Consider the following 20,480-nt stretch of genomic DNA (forward strand, 5'->3'; position numbering starts at 1 on the left):
TGTAAATGGTGTTTAAAATATTTCGTCGTATTGAGAAAGAACCGAGCCAGATACATGTACGTTGAGTCGCACTAGCACACACAGAACAGTTACACTTGTGCTTTGTTGTTTCGTAGCTTTTATAGTTGCAAGGGACTTAATTAATCAGTTGTGTTAATGGAAATTCCTTGTCATTCTTTATTTTTATTTTATGCAGTCAGATTGCGTGCTGATACTAGTCAGGGCCAACCGGTTACGAGACTTCGTAACTGGTCACACAGCTAGTAAAATTATTGCATTTATTCATTAATATTAGTCTTTTCTTTTTAATTAAGCCCCCATGCAAACTCATTAATTGATTCAAAGTCTATTGTTGAGTTTAATGTGTTTTTGTTTACAACGAAACCAGTTCCAAATTGGGGTACATTCTTCATAACTTTCTTTCTGGTTTTCCCTTAAATATCCATGATCCTTCTGAATCTCCTTAGATATTATCATACTTTTTATGGGCAATAAACACGCCTCCAAAACCAGTGTTCACCCTATCTTTGCGATATATATTCCGGACGGAGTTTTCCGACAGATACGCGATATTCTTTCTAGCTATGTTCCTACAAAATGAAATGTGTATCAGAAAGGGCAACAATGGTTTGGGAGCTTTTTCAGGTGAAATACGCTCGCGATGTCCAATAAGAGGAGGAATGTAATAATATTTCAGGAAAGGATTGTAAATACATTTGTTTCATCAGACTATCTGTGGAAATGACAGACACATTGCATTCATTTTCTGGAACACCGGTGACAAGTACCGATCGAGCCATAATGATTTGGGTTCCCATATGAATTCTACCACAAGTCGCAGCCACTCTCTCCCTGCCTCCTTCAAGACTTGATCCGCCTCTAATGACGTCGATAAGGTGTTAAAACCTAGCTATTAAGGAACTTTGAAGTGTTCCTGCATGATCGTGGAATATGTGATTATGAATAAGTTCTATTCTACGTTCCCTGCAGTTACTGCCTCGGCGTTTAACCAGTACTCAGTTTCGCACCAAACAGACCTCTATTAAGTACAAATCCCCCATACCAGAAGATTCTCGGCGTTAACCCTAAACTGATTTTTCCCTGCGCTCAGGACCGCGGACTTGCGAGGTATTTCCTTAAGAGCCAAGTTGCTAAGCGCGTAATACGACCTCTTACCGACTCCAGACCAGGTAATTTGCTGGGCAGGGGCCACCAACTTGGTTAATCTGCCCATTCTGGGCACCGGCAATCCAATCACGGGCGACGCTGCAGTCGCATTACCCAGGGTCACTCGGTCCCTTCATTCAACTAGCTGCGTTCCCTCCCGCGTTGTTTCTCCATTAGAATCCGCCTTCCGGGAGTAACGTTATTTACTTACTGATGCATTGTCGACTGCTAATCGAGGCAGGCCTGGCTCCGAGGAATGATATATAAGAGCTTTCTCGTGTACTGTGTCCCGCAGAGTCGCTCAGAATTGTCTTCGGCTCTGGTGGCATATCGCTAATTCGTGGTGTAGCCAGAGCACACTCTGGAATCTTCTTTTCCTTCGTTGCATTAATTTGAGCTGAGGGTGAATGCACGGTGAGTCATAGTTTAACGTGGGCCTGGTCATTGATTCTCTATATAGTTGGCGTCCTAACGCCATGATGTCCACTTATTCTACAAGAAGGATTGTTACCACACGTCGTTCCGGTGCAAAGTATGTAAGTTTTTCTTGTGGTTCCGTGCTTGTTGTCTTTTGATTAGGAGAAGATGGATCAGAGCGACACATCTCTACATGGCTTCTGGAATGTGCGCAAAAGCCCCGCCAAGCTACAGATCAATGGTCTGTACGTTGAGCTCCCTCTAAGTCTGTAATGCTAGCACTGAACGCGCTACCCTTAACTCGTAAGTCAGAGAAAAAGTCACGAATAGATGTAATAATTGAGATTACGTCACAGAAACTCTGCAATTCGTAACAAAGTTCCACTCCGAGTTTCGTAGAGATCCGGAACTAGAATCCTACAACTTGTAAATTTTTACTGCGACAACATACGGGGGTACGATATTTATAATATTCCATACTTTCTGCTGTTCATTTACCAGAAAGAATATCCATGATGCTACTCCAGGCGGGTGTAAAATGAATGTGCGCAATGGAAAACAATAAACGCTAAAATGAAGATCTGGCCCTCTCTGACTACCCCCATGAAGCAGATCTTAGAATCTCTTAATGGACTTTAACAAATAAATTAACAACCTAAACATAAATTAATGATTAAGGCAACTAATACTACTAAATGATAAATGTTGTTCCTGCTTATATATTTATTGTAGATGAAAAAAACCTTTACATTACAAAGTTTACATTTCCTAAGTACAATTACTAATCACTTGCCCAACTCTGCCCTTTATTATGTCTGCGAGATCTAATATCAATAACGCGAAATGACTGACATCATCTACATACCAAACACCAAAGACACTACTTTCAAAGATGATCTACCGTGGTGTGGAACCTCAGTGGAAATAAACTAAAGTGATCACAGCTGTTTAGCTTTATAGCCCTAATAAGCCGAAGCAATTTGCTACATCACCGTATGTACTGCATCCAGTGCGTCGAAGTGATGGTTCTCGTACACGTCTGCGACGATGGAAGAACTCCAGCCACAAATAAACGCTTACAAACACTAGGACGGCATAAGGCGGTCCCCTGACTAATATAGTATAATACTGTCTTCTACTCCCTGTGTTCTACAGACGAGAAACGCAAACTCCCAACCACGAGGATGGAGTTCAGATCACGTCTCAACGTAAGTATAGGCAGAGGACGTGCTCTCAATTACTGAACGCTGCGTACTCAACGACGACTTCCAACCCGGAGGTGAAGTCGAGATTCGTATACGTCCGCAACAGTACAGTTTCTGGCTCCGAGGAATGATATATAAGAGCTTTCTCGTGTACTGTGTCCGGCAGAGTCGCTCAGACTTAGATTTAAGACAGCAAGTCCGTCTGTACTAACAAAAGCTGATATCGAGCGACCGTCACACACGGGCGCTCACAACGGAACACCTCGTCTCTCCACCGATGGCTTCCCAGCAAGGCTCGGCTCCGCACCATCGTAATTCCGAAAACGAATCATATTCTCGAAACCACGGAATGTTCTCCCTCTCTACAGATTCTTTCGAACGCCGACCAACGATATTTTAGTCTTTTGTCGTCCAGCGCGGAAAGTTTGCGAGGGAAAACCTGTACTCGTACAATGGTACGCTTCTGAGTAAATATCCTTGGAAATAACCCAGCCTGCGTGGTTTCCGAGGTGCCGCTTCTTCGCTCCTCGCACCTGCGTCCAAAATTTGCAGAGTTCGGAAGTATTATCCGGTTATCCTTTCGGCCCTATTACAAAAGCGGACGATAGCGGTCGGTCGCCCCTGTATTGTGTCTTCGCGCTCAGGTGTCACGACGTCCGTCTAGCTACTTCCTGTGTTTAAGCAGGACCAACACACCTGTGGGGGTCTTTCATCCATTGCTTGAGTTTCGCCTGCCGTTTCATCTCCACTTGCGTTCCAAGCTCTACTGCTATAGGCAATCATTCATTGCGCCGTTCTGATAATAAAGGCACTCCGTCACCTTTCATGCAATAAGCGTTGACAATTATTTACAAGGCGTACGTGACAACGTCAGTCTCCTTTAAATATTCATATATACGATGTACAACCAATCAAATGATATCAAATTGTGGTTGTAGTTCACGGCAAAGTATGTGGAAGAGTGCTTGTAAGGTGGGAAATTATAGGCACCTTACAGAATTTATCTGTCCATTCTTACTTAATTTCCTTAACGTACACTACGAGATGTCGTTGAAGATTGATTTCTATTACGCACTTCCGTTTTTCCTCTATTTGAAGCCATGAATGACAGGTACAATGTTCATGTTTTCCCTTAAATAATGGAAAGACTTCTCGTGATGTCTGAGATTAAGTCGCTTTCTAATTAGGAGACAATACACTTTTCAAGAGTAGAGTACCATTTTCTGTATTAATTCACAAATATTAGGTTGGTACATAAGTTGGTAGCGTTTTTATTTTGCATGTTGGTATTCAGGTTGATATGAGTTTATTTATCGATTGTAATTTTTTATTTGTAGTTCATTGTTGGTATTTGAGTGTACATACTGAGATTTTATCATCTGAAGTTAATGAGTGGAGCTCTGATGTTGTGCTAAGTGGAGAAATCGAAACATTTTCGACATATTCTTGTGTTTGAGTTCAGTAGAGGGATGGCAGCAGCGGAGGCGGCCAGTAATATTTGCCCCGTGTATGGGGACGATGCCACTGGACAGAACACTGCTAGAAACGGTTTTCTCTTTTGAGAAGGATCGTTTTGATATTAGTGACTCTCTTTATTCAGGAAGACCTCCGGAGTTTGACGAAGATCGTGTAAACGAGTTAATCCACAAAGATACACGCGATGGGCTGCGATCATTCCTCAACCGTGAGGCATTTGCGTGATATGGGGAAGACTCAGTAATCGGATGTCTGCTATTAGCCAAAGTAACAAAAGTCAGCTTGTGACCTTATTTGTATCTCTGATTTCTCGTCATCAGTTGGCTAGTGAACAACACCGACCACTCCTATCCTCTATCGTTACTGGGGTTGAGATATGTACTGTGTGTACTAACAGAAGGGAAATACAGGAATGGTTGAGCCCAAGCAAAGCAGCGAGTCACCATATAAACACCTTAGCGCGTAAACAAAAGATAATGTTATACATCTGGTGGATCAGCGACGGTGTGGTGGTCTACGAATTGCTGACAATTATTGTCAACAACTGACACATCTTACAGACGCAGTCCAAAAACAACGTCCAGAAAGACTGCGTAAAGTGATGCTATTCCATGATAACGCCCGCCCTCATTCTGCTAGACTGATAAGAAAATCTATACGGGAGTCGAGATGGGAAGTCATTCGACACCCTCCTTATTCACCTGATCTCACACCCTCAGATTTTCACCTTTTCCGCTCTCTATCTCACAACCTTCAATGATCTCCCTTTCTGGATGAAAATGTGCTCCGAACATGGCTCGACGAATTCTTCGTCTCAAAATTACATAGTTTCTACAATCACGGAACCGAAAAGTTACCCCAGCCTTGGCAGACTATTGCAAACGATGAAGGAGAATATATTATTGGTGATTGATGTCTCTGTTATGTTTATCTGTAGTGTTTATTAAACTTATGGAAAAAGAAGCTACGAACTGACGCACCAGCCTAATATATTACACCAAATCGTATTTCCTTCAAAACGGTCAATATCTGTCACATGCCAGAAGTTGGTTGCTTTTGTCCAGGCATCATAAGAGCAGAGCTTTCAGCTGAATTACCTGTCTCCTTTTCATCTGTCACTCTCTTCACTGTCCCCTCTGCAACATTTAAGGTTGGCTTGACATATGGCCACGTTGCAGCGCTACTGTGGTTCGAAAGCAGCGCTCTTACTGACGCTGTAGGAGCTGCTACTGCGAGCTAACATCCCGAAGATGTTCGGACTCATATGCAATTCCACTTCATCGAAATGTCTTGGCTCAAACGCGTCTAGGGGTTGAACCGCACGTGTCGCATTACACGCCGTAAATTAGACACTTGTGACCCTTTGGTTAAATTTTCTGTATGATGGCAAGTCTGCGAAATACAAAGTTAACGTAACATTTTAACAGTAATAACTAAATTAACGACCCATAAATGACGTAGGCCACACACTTGCGATTTGGTTAGAATAATGTATATTCAGAAATCAAAATAATAGCGAAAGTGGTCGTATTTAGAGTTACTGTTACACTCGAGCGCATATCCATTTGACACAGTTCTATCATTCACAATCTCATCGCGAAATACAACTAATCTACGCGAGAAGTTAGAGTTCACACCAGGCGTGCGGCTGCTCACCGCTCAGACACCAAGTCCAGCATTACCACACAAACGCGAAATTTTCTGTCTTTCACTTCCTAGCTGCCTAAAGACCGACCGTCCGCTTTCGCGTCTGTATCCGATCTGTCCCCCTTGTAGTCTACAGCCGAACTGTCCGCTTTCGCGTCTGCACCCGGACTCCCTCTGCCCGTCCGCTGCCGCGTTTCCCGCGCGCCGAGTATCGTCGCTCAACTGACGAGGGCAGTTACCTTTCCTGAAGCCGTCCATCTGATTGGCTACGGCTTATTCTAAATTATTTTGCATTTTAACATATTTAAATAATCAAAGCTTGACCACTTTCACGTTCTAAATAAAGTAAAAGTAATGTCCATTACATAATAAACGTGACATTCTTTTCCATAAAACCAATACAATTCCCTTATTAGATTTGAATGCCATACGCAATAACCTAGCACCCGTGTGCTTTCTGATAAATAAATGAAAAACAAAAGTAATTATTTTGCACTAAACTTTGCAACAAATATTCTATTACCTAACGATTCAGTAAGGTGTCATGCTGTCATCGTTCAATGTGTTTTGTGTGGAGGAAAGGATGATCTGATGCTTAACTGAAAATACTGATAATTTCAATTTACTATATCTTTTAAACAAATAAAGTCACAGAGTTGATACAACTTTTGTCATTTGAATGATGCTCTTCTATATGAAATATCGATCGTTAAGATCGACCAAAGCGTTCAGACGTTAGTATTCAGGTCTTTGTTACAAAACTTGTTAATTTCACTTTAACAGTAAATCCTAAATATGATCAATATTCAAGTTTTATTGGGATCACCATAAAAATTTATGGAGTATGGCAGATTAAAATTACTGTGGCTTCATTCCCTGCATTACTACAGAGATAAATAGTTTCCATAAATGTTTCCCTTTATAACCGATCTTAGGTCCGCCATATTTAACACTGCTACGTCTCTTCGGCCACCAACGGCTGCTACTGGGTTTCCCTATGACGTAGGTTCTCGTCTGCCTCACTCGCACGCTACAGCGCTTAGGCCTCATTAGACGATAGACGCATGTGAGTTACCCCATCTCGTGGTGAATCTGCGCCTTTCGTGTCAAGTGGTCCTGGACGACAGGGTTCGTTTCACAATTCCTGTAGGCTGACTCTTTCGGCCATATATTTAAATGAGAACGCAATGTTCGTTAACTCACAACTGCGTACTAATATGGGTGTTTCAGCAGGGGTCTATACCTGGTACCTCAGAACTGCTTGCCCTATGGATCTGTAAACGAATTCATTTCATGTACTCCATATGCACTGTTGCAACAATAAATATTGACTGAATTGGAAACCTTTAAGAAGATGTGCTAATTTATTTTTACAGCAGTGAAGTTGCCTTCAATAAATATGATGGCGCTTTTTAATTTATGTAAGGTTAACTATGTAACGTTTTGTATGTTAATTAAATTGTTGTTGTTGTGGTCTTCACTCCTGAGACTGGTTTGATGCAGCTCTCCATGCTATACTTTTGATAATGACGTCCTCTTGAGTAGTCCCCGCCCGAAGATCCGAATGGGGGACTATTTTACCTCCGTAATATTTTACCCAAGAGGACGCCATCATCATTTAACCATACAGTAAAGCTGCATGCTCTCGGGAAAAATTACGGCTGTAGTTTCCCCTTGCTTTCAGCCGTTCGCAGTACCATCACAGCAAGGCCGTTTTGGTTAGTGTCACAAGGCCATATCAGTCAGTCATCTAGACTGTTACCCCTGCAACTACTGAAAAGGCTGCTGCCCCTCTTCAGGAACCACACGTTTGTCTGGCCTCTCAACAGATACCCCTCCGTTGTGGTTGCACCTACGGTACGGCCATCTGTATCGCTGAGGCACGCAAGCCTCCCCACCAACCGCAAGGTCCATGGTTCATGGGGGAGGGGTGGGGGTAATTAAATTATCGTAATTAAATACAGCTAGGTTTTATTGTTTATATGGTGCGTTTTTTAACTTTTTAAAAAACCCTTAATTAATTTTTTTTGGGTCTGTCAAGTTACAACCCTGCCATCATCAGTGGGCAAGGTGATACCGAGTGTTCTGTGTCGCTGCCATAGCGTGGTGCTAACAGCTTATGCTTCTGAGTGACAAACTGCCACAGGATCATATCACTGAAATCATGTGACGAGGCTACTGGAGGCTATCAAGGGAAGGCGTCGCAGGAAGCTGTACAAGGGGGCGCTTTTGCTACACAACGGCTCACGTCACTCTTTCAGGGCGCAGTCACGTACACTGTTTCTTTGGGCAACAAAATTTTGCCTCGATCCCAGTGTCTTTCTGATAAGACGGCCAGTCACTACTTCCTCTTTCCTCGGATGGAGAAACCGTTGCTTAGCAGGCACTTCCAGAACGATTTTCGTGATGGAATGTCTCCTGAAAAGTGAGGAAGGACAGTTCTACAACCAAAGTCTCCACGATTTTTGTAAGTAGGTTGTTTAGGTTTTTATGTTGGTAACGTCACGTAGCGCTTTGTATGAAAATCACTGGCTCTGCTGTGTGCAGTCTGTGGCTGGCTGGCATTGTTGGAACATTTGCTATTCTAGTGTTGGGCAGTCGGATGTTAACAGCGCGTAGCGTTGCGCAGTTGGAGGTGAGCCGCCAGCAGTGGTGGATGTGGGGAGAGAGATGGCGGAGTTTTGAGAGTGGATGATCCGGACGTGTGTCCATCAGATAGAGTAAATTTGTAAGACTTGATGTTATGAACTGATATGACTTTTTAACACTATTAAGGTAAATACATTGTTTGTAATCTATCAAAATGTCTCATTTGCTAACTATGCCTATCAGTAGTTAGTGCCTTCAGTAGTTAGAATCCTTTATTTAGCTGGCAGTATTGGCGCTCGCTGTATTCCAGTAGTTCGAGTAACGAATATTTTTGTGAGGTAAGTAATTCATGAAAGGTATAGGTTATTGTTAGTCAGGACTATTCTTTTGGAGGGATTATTGAAAGTCAGATTGCGTTGCGCTAAAAATGTTGTATGTCAGTTTAAGTGCTGATCAGAATAAGTAAAGAGAGTAATGTCTGAGTACGTTCAGTTTTGCTCAGCCGTTTGAAAATCAAATAACGTAAGGGGTTTACCAGCACAGTAATTCACTAATTTTTCCAAGGGGACATTCCAAATTAACCATCGTTGGGAAAAATATATAGAGAAGGGACAACACTACATTCCATGCTGGATTTGGATTGTTTTGGGGGAAGAGACCAAACAGCGAGGTCATCGGTCTCATCGGATTAGGGAAGGACGGGGAAGGGAGTCGGCCGTGCCCTTTCAAAGGAACCATCCCGGCATTTGCCTGGAGCGATTTAGGGAAATCACGGAAAACCTAAATCAGGATGGCCGGACGCGGGATTGAACTGTCGTCCTCCCGAATGCGTTCCATGGTGGCAGCTTGATTTTTTCGAGGTAACAGTAGAAACTTGATGACTAATCTCGTAGACTGTCTCCTGGAGCTACGTGCGACGTCGTCGCTGAACAGTGCCGGTTGCTGGGCGGGAATGCACGAATGTCTGTGGCAGCCGTATGTATTATTTAGTGGCTCATTAGGAGGCATCTGAAATGGCGCACACGGCAGGTCGCGTGCCGCCGCCTGCGCTCCATAATGGATGGGGCCGCGCGTCTTGGCGGTTACCCGCCACTGGGTCACTGCCCCCGACAGTCACGGCAAGCCACTGTCTCTGGAAAACTTTACCCAGGCACTTTGAGTGGGCAGCTCCACAAAGTCTAAACGACCATTCCCCCATATGAAGTGACTTACAAGCACGTCACGGATACACTGAGGTGTGAAAGTCATGGGATAGCTATGTGCACATATACACTACTGGCCATTAAAATTGCTACACCACGAAGATGACGTGCTACAGACGCGAAATTTAACCAACAGGAAGAAGATGCTGTGATATGCAATTGATCAGCTTTTCAGAGCATTCACACAAGGTTGGCGCCCGTGGAGACACCTACAACGTGCTGTCATGAGGAAAGTTTCCAACCGATTTCTCATACACAAACAGCAGTTGACCGGCGTTGCCTGGTGAAACGTTGTTGTGATGCCTCGTGTAAGGAGGAGAAATGCGTACCATCACGTTACCGACATTGATATAGGTCGGATTGTAGCCTATCGCGATTGCAGTTTATCGTATCGCGACATTCCTGCTCGCGTTGGTGGAGATCCAATGACTGTTAGCAGAATATGGAATCGGTGGGTTCAGGTGGGTAATACGGAACGCCGTGCTGAATCCCAACGGCCTCGTATCACTAGCAGTCGAGATGACAGGCATCTTATCCGTATGGCTGTAACGGATCGTGCAACCACGTCTCGATCCCTGAGTCAACAGATGGGGACGTTTGCAAGACAACAACCATCTGCACGAACAGTTGGATGACGTTTGCAGCAGCATGGACTATCGGCTCGGAAACCATGGCTGCGGTTACCCTTGACACTGCATCACAGACAGGAGCGCCTGCGAAGGTGTACTGAACGACGAACCTGGGTCCACGAATGGGAAAACATCATTTTTTTCGGATGAATCCAGCTTCTGTTTACAGCATCATGATGGTCGCATCGGTGTTTGGCGACATCGCGGTGAACGCACATTGGAAGCGTGTATTCGTTATCGCCATACTGGCGTACCACCCGGCGTGATGGTACGGCCTGCCACTGGTTACAAGTCTCGGTCACCTCTTGTTCCCATTGACGGCACTTTGAACGGTGGACGTTAGATTTCAGATGTGTTACGACCCGTGGCTCTACCCTTCATTCGATCCCTGCGGAACCCTACATTTCAGCAGGATAATGCACGACCGCATGTTGCATGTCCTGTACGGGCCTTTCTGGATACAGAAAATGTTCGACTGCTGCCCTGGCCAATATATCCTCCAGATCTCTCACCAATTGAAAAGCCTGGTCAATGGTGGCCGAGCAACTGGCTCGTCACAATACGTCAGTCACTACTCTGGATGAAGTATGGTGTCGTTTTGAAGCTGCATGGGCAGCTGTCTGTACACGCCATCCAAGCTCTGTTTGACTCAATGCCCAGGCGTATTAAGGCCGTTATTACGGCCAGAGGTGGTTGTTATGGGTGCTGGTTTCTCAGGATCTATGCGCCCAAATTGCGTGAAAATGTAATCACATGTCAGTTCTAGTATAATATATTTGTCCAATGAATACCCGTTTATCATCTGAATTTCTTCTTGGTGTAGCAATTTTAATGGCGAGTAGTGTACATACGGCGGAGGTATCGTTTACATTCCCAGAGCGGTTATTTGTACACAGCGGATTCATGTGAAAAGGTTTCCGACGTGTTTGTGGCCACACGACGGGATTTAACAGACTTTGACGTGGTAGTTGGAGCTAGATGCATGGAACATTCTGTTACGGAAATCGTTAGGGGATTCAGTGGTCCGATATCCACAGTGTCAAGAGTGTTCCGAGAATACCAAATGTCTCACTACGGACAACGCAACGGCCGACGGCCTTCCCTTAACGACCGACACTTGCGGCCCTTGCATAGAGTTGTCAGTGCTAACAGACAAGCAACACTGCGTGAAATAACCGCAGAAATCAATGTCGGACGGACGACGAACGTATCTGCTGTGTGCGGCGAAATCTGGCGTTAATGGACTATGCCGATAGACGAACGGCGCGATCGCCTTTGCTGACAGCACGACATCGCCTGCAGCGCCTCTCCTGGGCTCGTGACCATGTTGATTTGATCCCAGATGACTGGAAAACTAAGGCCTGGTCACGTAAGTTCCGATTTCAGTTTGTAAGAGCTGATGGTGGAGTGCAAGTGTGGCGCAGGTACCACGAAGCCCTTGACCGAAGTTGTCAACAAGGCAGTGTGCAAGCTGGTGGTAGTTCCACAACGGTGTGGACTGTGGTTACATGTAGTGTACTGGGTCCTCTGGTCCAAATGAACCGATCATTGATTGGGAATAGTTATTGAAGTGTTGCTAGAGGAGGCCCAAATGCACGCGTTTAATTACACGCAGACTGGCGTGAGGTCTGGAACAGGACAAGGTCTTGAGAATTGCAAATAAAGTACGTAGATGATGTAATACTCAACTTTAATCCATAATTGTAGAATATCGCTCTTGATGATACATGCTTCACAATAATAAATATCAATAGAATACGGCGCCTTGCTAGGTCGTAGCAAATGACGTAGCTGAAGGCTATGCTAACTATCGTCTCGGCAAATGAGAGCGTAATTTGTCAGTGAACCACTGCTATGAACGTCGGCTGTACAACTGGGGCGAGTGCTAGTAAGTCTCTCTAGAACCTGCCGTGTGGTGGCGCTCGGTCTGCAATCACTGACAGTGGCGACACGCGCGTCCGACGTATACTAATGGACCGCGGCCGATTTAAAGGCTACCACCTAGCAAGTGTGGTGTCTGGCGGTGACACCACAGTTATGTTCGGATACTTGGAGACCATTTGTAGTCATTCATGGACTTCATGTTCCCAAAGAAATTTTTATGAACGACAGTGCGCCCTGTCACTGGACCACAATTGTTGGCGACTTGTTTCAGCGACATTCTGTACAGTTCGAGGAAATAATCTGGCCACCAAAAATGGTTCAAATGGCTCTGAGCACTATCGGACTTAACATCTGAGGTCATCAGTCCCTTAGAACTTAGAACTACTTAAACCTAACTAACCTAAGGACATCACACACATTCATGCCCGAGGCAGGATTCGAACTTGCGACCGTAACGGTCGTGCGGTTCCAGACTGAAGCGCCTAGAACCGCTCGGTGACAACGACCGGCATCTGGCCACCCATCGAGTATTTATGGGACGTAATCGAGGGGTAAGTTTGTCCACAAAATTCTCCACCGGCATCATTTCGCAATTATGGACGGCTGTAGAGGAGCATGGCTCAATATTTTTGCAGGGGACCAGCAACGACTTGTTGAGTCCATGCCACGTCGAATCGCTGCTACGCTGAGTGAAAGGGTGTCCAACGTGATATTAGGAGATGTCTCGTGACATTTTTCATCTCAGCCCAAACGGAGGTTCGTGGAGAAGCCACGTACATGAAGCTGTAACTCGAAATTTATCGCCGACAACCATTAGGTTAAACGATTTCGTAGTCGAGGTTACTAATTCGTTTTACTGTGGTGCTATTCGATTTGAAAATTGCTGTTTCGAATCCTGGAACTCGAATGAAAACGATTTCTGTGAAGATGGGAGGAGTCGTGATGCCGAATGTGTTTTCTTGTCTTGACTATCCGTCCACGCCGAGGGTTACATTGCAAGTTTCACGATAGCGTCTCATACAGCGAGAGCAAACAGCGAGGGCAGCCTGCGTCGTCGATGTCGCTAAGTCCGTCAGATGCAGGCACCTTGCGAATATTGTAGAGGAACAGGTTTACAGCTGGCAGAGAGTCCACATTCTCACTTCCTTTATCCATTGTAATCGTCCCGTATTTCATAAGCACGGGTCACAGTGAGATACACACTTGATATATTGGAGGAAAACGGAGTAGCATTTTAATATGCTGAGCACAAAGCTCATGTTCGAATTATTTTCTTCTTCTTCATTCCTAGTATTTCGGATTCGACTCTCATCTAACTGGTTTCAGCTCTTCATCGTTTCCCTAAAGTTCACGAAGAGCATTCCGGAGTACTATCTTTAACTTTGCATGATAAATTATATCTCTGTCTCTCTTAAATATGACTGTGGCTCCGTCTACACACACCTCCACGTCGAGAAATCGTTTGATTCCCTTTCTGGTTTCTCGGTCTTGATTCAGGACAATAAAAATTAGCCCAGGAACACAGCTGCAGGTGTGGCATGTACAGTGGGCTGTAAACAATTTCGTGTGAGCCATCGCAGTTAATTTTATTCACGACTTACATTTTCACCAGTCAATAAGGTGGTCAACACCTTTATTTTCTATAACAGACTGCCCAGTGCTGTACAAATACATGAAATGCTGACGCCATCTAAAGTCAAATAAAGACTCAGTTTCATACGTATTCCTGTTTATTAACACCTTCTCTTTTAATCTCATTCTCTCGTATTAAAAAATTTTGCAGCATGATGTACATCTTGAATGCAGTGTTGGTATTTAGTAAAGGTACAAACAATTTTTGCTTCTTATCATTTAGTGTGACACAGCTGAACTGAGTAGAATTCCTTACTAAAAACCTAAATGATGCGTGGAAGATGAATGCATTACGAGAGCCATTTAATATGTCTGCATTATGTTTCTGCATTCTCTTCTTATTCTTCTAAGATTCCTTTTTTTATAGATGTGACAGGAATGAGAACCCATATTTAAATCTTTTATATTCGACGATATGACACTTAAGCTTTATTGAGCACGAACACATTGAAATAGGCGTTAACTCCATCCGAACTATATATGTATACAAAATGGGCGGTGTTTCATCGCCACTCCTTGGATTTATGATGATCGAGTACGTGTTTTTGTTTTCTTGTTTCCATTTCTTCTTCTTCCTTCCAACATTTGTATGCCCATGCAATTTGCCAGACTAGGGTTAACAACTGTCCAGTCAAAAACAGGGACGTGGACAATAGTATGACTTTTGGCTGATGTTCCTGACAACATGACAACAAATTGTTTAAATTCTGTAGGTTCCACGTACACCGCTGTAGCATTTATGAGAAAGCACTTCAGACATGAACAGGAACAACTCTTTAGCTGATGTCACTCTGTCGTCTGTGGAATAAGTTCCAGTGCAGTTCACAAAATCTTACAATAATAGTTTGTAGGAAAAATATTTATTCAGGCGTTCAGATAAAAAGGGGACCATACTATGGATGATACTGTCACAGCGTAACCAGAATCAAGTCCACATCCGAAAGCAGAGCCTTCAGTGAAACGCGAACTGAGCGCACGCTTTTACGAACATCAGGGTACAGACAGAATAGAACTAACCTGCTGGAGGAAGAGTGCAGCTTTTTATTCAAACTTGTAATGCTCCAGAATGCTAGTATTTATACAGAGTGTTACAAATGGGTACGGCCAAACTTTCAGGAAACATTCCTCACACACAAATAAAGAAAAGATGTTATGTGGACATGTGTCCGGAAACGCTTACTTTCCATGTTAGAGCTCATTTTAGTTTCGTCAGTATGTACTGTACTTCCTCGATTCAACGCCAGTTGGCCCAACTGAAGGAAGGTAATGTTGACTTCGGTGCTTGTGTTGACATGCGACTCATTGCTCTACAGTACTAGCATCAAGCACATCAGTACGTAGCATCAACAGGTTAGTGTTCATCACGAACGTGGTTTTGCAGTCAGTGCAATGTTTACAAATGCGGAGTTGGCAGATGCCCATTTGATGTATGGATTAGCACGGGGCAATAGCCGTGGCGCGGTACGTTTGTATCGAGACAGATTTCCAGAACGAAGGTGTCCCTACAGGAAGACGTTCGAAGCAATTGATCAGCGTCTTAGGGAGCACGGAACATTCCAGCCTATGACTCGCGACTGGGGAATACCTAGAACGACGAGGACACCTGCAATGGACGAGGCAATTCTTCGTGTAGTTGACGATAACCCTAATGGCAGCGTCAGAGAAGTTGCTGCTGCACAAGGTAACGTTGACCACGTCACTGTATGGAGAGTGCTACGGGAGAACCAGTTGTTTCCGTACCATGTACAGCGTGTGCAGGCACTATCAGCAGCTGAGTGGCCTCCACGGGTACACTTCAGCGAATGGTTCATCCAGCAATGTGTCAATCCTCATTTCAGTGCAAATGTTCTCTTTACGGATGAGGCTTCATTCCAACTTGATCAAATTGTAAATTTTCACGATCAACATGTGTGGGCTGACGAGAATCCGCACGCAATTGTGCAATCACGTCATCAACACAGATTTTCTGTGAACGTTTGGGCAGGCATTGTTGGTGATGTCTTGATTGGGCCCCAAGTTCTTCCACCTACGCTCAATGGAGCACGTTATCATGATTTCATACGGGATACTCTACCTGTGCTGCTACAACATGTGCCTTTACAAGTACGACACAACATGTGGTTCATGCACGATGGAGCTCCTGCAAATTTCAGTCGAAGTGTTCGTACGGTTCTCAACAACAGATTCGGTGACCGATGGATTGGTAGAGGCGGACCAATTCCATGGCCTCCACGCTCTCCTGACCTCAACGCTCTTGACTTTCATTTAAGGGGGCATTTGAAAGTTCTCGTCTACGCTACCCCGGTAGCAAATGTAGAGACACTTCGTGCTCGTATTGTGGACGGCTGTGATACAATACGCCATCATCCAGGGCTGCATCAGCGCATCAGGGATTCCATGCGACGGTGGGTGGGAATGTATCCTCGCTAACGGAGGACATTTTGGAACATTTCCTGTAACAAAGTGTTTGAAGTCACGCTGGTACGTTCTGTTGCTGTGTGTTTCCATTCCATGATTAATGTGATTTCCAGAGAAGTAATAAAATGAGCTATAACATGGAAAGTAAGCGTTTCCGGACGCATGTTCACTTGACATATTTTCTTTCTTTGTGTGTGATGAATGTTTCCTGAAAGTTTGGCCGTACCTTTTTGTAACACCGTGTATATACACTACTGGCCATTAAAACTGCTACACCAAGAAGAACTGCAAATGATAAACGCGTATTCATTGGACAAATATATTATACTAGAAATGACATGTTATTACATTTTCACGCAGTTTGGGTGCATAGATCCTGAGAAATCAGTACCCAGAACAACCACCTCTGGCCGTAATAACGGCCTCGATACGCCTGGGCATTGAGTGAAACAGAGCTTGGATGGCATGTACAGGTACAGCTACCCATGCAGCTTCAACACGATACTACAGTTCATCAAGATTAGTGACTGGCGTATTGTGACGAGCCAGTTGCTAGGCCACCATTGACCAGAGGTTTTCAATTGGTGACAGATCTGGAGAATGTGCTGGCCAGGGCAGCAATCGAACATTTTCTGCATCCAGAAAGGCCCGTACAGGACCTGCAACATGCGGTCGTACATTATCCTGCTGAATTGTAGGGTTTCGCATGGATCGAATGAAGGGTAGAGCCATGGGTCGTAACACATCTGAAATCTAACGTCCACTGTTCATAGTGGCGTCAATGCGAACAAGAGGTGACCGAGACGTGTAACCAATGGCATCCCATACCATCAGGCCGGGTGATACGCCAGTATGGCGATGACGAATACACGCTTCCAATGTGCATTTACAGCGATGTCGCCAAACACGGATGCGACCATAATGATGCTGTAAACAGAATCTGGATTCATCCGAAAAAATGACGTTTTGCCATTCGTGCACCCAGGTTAGTCGTTGAGTACACCCGCTCCTGTCTGTGATGCAGCGTCAAGGGTAACCGCAGTCATGGTCTCCGAGCTGATAGTCCATGCTGCTGCAAACGTCGTCGAACTGTTCGCGCAGCTGGTTGTTGTCTTGCAAACGTCCCCATCTGTTGACTCAGGGATCGAGACGTGGCTGCACGATCCGTTACAGCCATGCGGATACGATGCCTGTCATCTCGACTGCTATAGATACGATGACGTTGGGATCCAGCACGGCGTTCCGTATTACCCTCCTGAACCACTGATTCTATATTCCGCTAACAGTCATTGGATCTAGACCAACGCGAGTAGCAATGTCGTGATACGATAAAACGCAATCGCGAAAGTCTACAATCCGACCTTTATCAATGTCGAAAACGTGATGGTATGCATTTCTCCTCCTTACACGAGGGATCACAACAACATTTCACGAGGCGACGCCGGTCAACTGCTGTTTGTGTATGAGTAATCGGTTGGAAACGTTCGTCATGTCAACACTTTGTAGGTGTCGCCACCGGCGCCAACCTTGTGTGAATGCTCTGGAAAGCTAATAATTTGCATATCACAGCATCTACTTCCTGTCGGTTAAATTTCGCGTCTGTAGCACGTCATCTTCGTGGTGTAGCAATTTTAATGGCCAGTAGTGTATACAGGCGCCAAATCCGGGAAATAGGCCAGCCAAGGTACAGGTCCTCTACGTCCAATCCAACGATGTGGTAAGAATTCTTGAAGACATGCTGTAGCACTTCATGGAGTATGGTCTGGACAGCCACCGTGTTGCTACCACAGGTTCCTCCTAGTCTGCAGAGGAACGTCTTCTAGCATCCGTGGAAGATGGTCTGTTAGGACGCAACTTTCAACGCTCCGTCTATGAAAAGTGATCCCATGAGATGATGGTTCATTATCAGGCATCGCGCGTTTACACTCCGCAGACCATGACGTTGCATCTGACGAAGCCAAAGGGGAGTGTCAACACAGCAATAGTACATGTTTCGGCGGTTTACCTTTCCATGATTGGTAAATACCGCTTCATCACCAAACAAGATACGTGATACCTATGGAGTATTCTGTCTTACTGCCCATGTACAGAAGTTAACACGATTCTCAGTATCGTTTCCAAGTAACTGTTGATGGAGACATGTGATAGGGATGAAACCTATGTCGATGGAAAATGCGTGGGACACTTGCCTGACTCATGTCACTTCCTCGTCCGATTGCACGGGAGCTAACATGCGGATCAACTGCAACAACAGCAAAAACATTAATTTCTCCCTCTTCTGTCGTCACTTGTTTGATTGTCTTACATCCTCTACGTGACGTGACTGGTCGAAGATCTTGATAAATAATTGCAGAGGTGATCGATACCTACTGGGATATCTTGCTACATATACCGTACAAGATCGAACTGCACCCTACCTACAGTCTCCATACACCATGAGCATGTCGGAGTTTTCTGCACTGGTTAACCCCATCGCCCACTAACGACCTACTCCTCGGACTATCACACACTAACTAACCAGCAAATCTCAGTGCACTCAAGGAACACACACACACACACACACACACACACACACACACACACACACACACACACCCAAGCACAATGTAAACAAATATGACAACGCCGTTCCTAGTTATTATGCAGCTTGAATGGCACATACAAGTATCGATGTGGAAACTGTTCAAAATACGATATCTCGTAAGCGACTCGCGCTATAAACCTGCAATAAACACCACTGACATTCTAATTTACGCTACTTTTAGTTTGTTGATGTGAATAGGCATTGTTCCATTTAAAAAAGAGAATTTCACACAAAATATACTGTTTCTCAGTATTGTAAAAATCTGTTTCTGGTTAACAGTACGAGCTCACTGCCAATACATTCTGTGAAAACTGCACTTGAGTAACACTTTCCATTTCTGCAATATTTACGGTGCAGATTTCAGGTGATTCGTCCTGTATATGACTGTGTCGCTTCCCCATGACGTTGAGCCCCGTTCTTCAGTTGGTCTTTCGTGAAGCGGACTTGCTCTTGGTTGTCAAGAAATGTACTGTCAATTCGGCGTGGAATTTGTCCCATCTATTGAGCTTCTCTCCGTTATGCGCGAACCATTTGTGTGCTATGTCGTCCGAGTAAAAGTCGCACATCGTGACGTCCCAACTGTTGTATTTCGCGACTGTCGAATCATTTCGGCTGTTTCATCGGGCCCTCACTCGAGTCTCCAGAAAACACAGATGGGTACCTAACGTGCAACTAATAATAATAATAATGGTAATAATAATAATTATATCGTGTGGGTCACTGACCTGGTGCAAGTCTTTCTATTGGACGCCTCTTCGGCAACTGGCGTATCCCAAACCTACCCCATTTATCCGACTGGGGAAGGGGACACACAGTTTAATGCGAAATCTGAGCCACATGTCGTTTCTGATGTGAAGGCTACATTAAAACTTAGAAAACCAGACCCGACATCTGAATTAATGCTGGCTTGGAATCCACTTGTCTCGTGAATATAGGGACCTTGAACTGCTTGTCTTCCGGATGCTACCCGTGTAAGTGACAGCTTTTAAGTTGCTTGTTGGAGCCACTGTGATGTTTTGACGTACCCTGCGTATCCACAAAACAACATCAAGTCGTACGCAGAATCAAATCCAAATCAGAAAACGCGCTCGTCAATGAAATACAATATTTAGCACTGGTATCACGCTTATTACGAACAACAACGTAGGGCCAGAACAGAACTGACCTCCTGGACAGAAAGTGCAGCTGTTTCTACGAACTTGCAGTATTTCAGAATTCTGATATTGATGCATACATCGAATGACAAACTGCCTATTGGCTTCTGTCTCGGGTTCTTCGGCCGACGTTCATGTAATGATCTTTCTGACGTTTCGCCAGCACGAGTGGCTGGCATTGTCAAAGCTTCACCCTCCATTGCCGGTGGTGAACTGGAGGCGAGCTCGCGGCCGCAGGCTATATGTACCTGGCGCGCCAACGTCCGAGGGCTTCTCCGCGGTCATTTCCGGTGCGGTTCTCCTCTTGCTACCTGCGACGGTCGTTCGCTGCAGTACGGGAAGCCAGGATCCGTTTACCTTAAGGCTTTCCTCTTTCTTGTTGAAACTGTTCGCGTGTTTTTGGATTTCTACAGCTTCTCTGAACAAGCGCGTGTGATAGTGCTTTTCTACAGCCAGAACTTCCGTGTCGGCGAATT

Source organism: Schistocerca nitens, chromosome 2 (genome assembly GCF_023898315.1).
Source record: "Schistocerca nitens isolate TAMUIC-IGC-003100 chromosome 2, iqSchNite1.1, whole genome shotgun sequence".
Classification (NCBI taxonomy): domain Eukaryota; kingdom Metazoa; phylum Arthropoda; class Insecta; order Orthoptera; family Acrididae; genus Schistocerca; species Schistocerca nitens.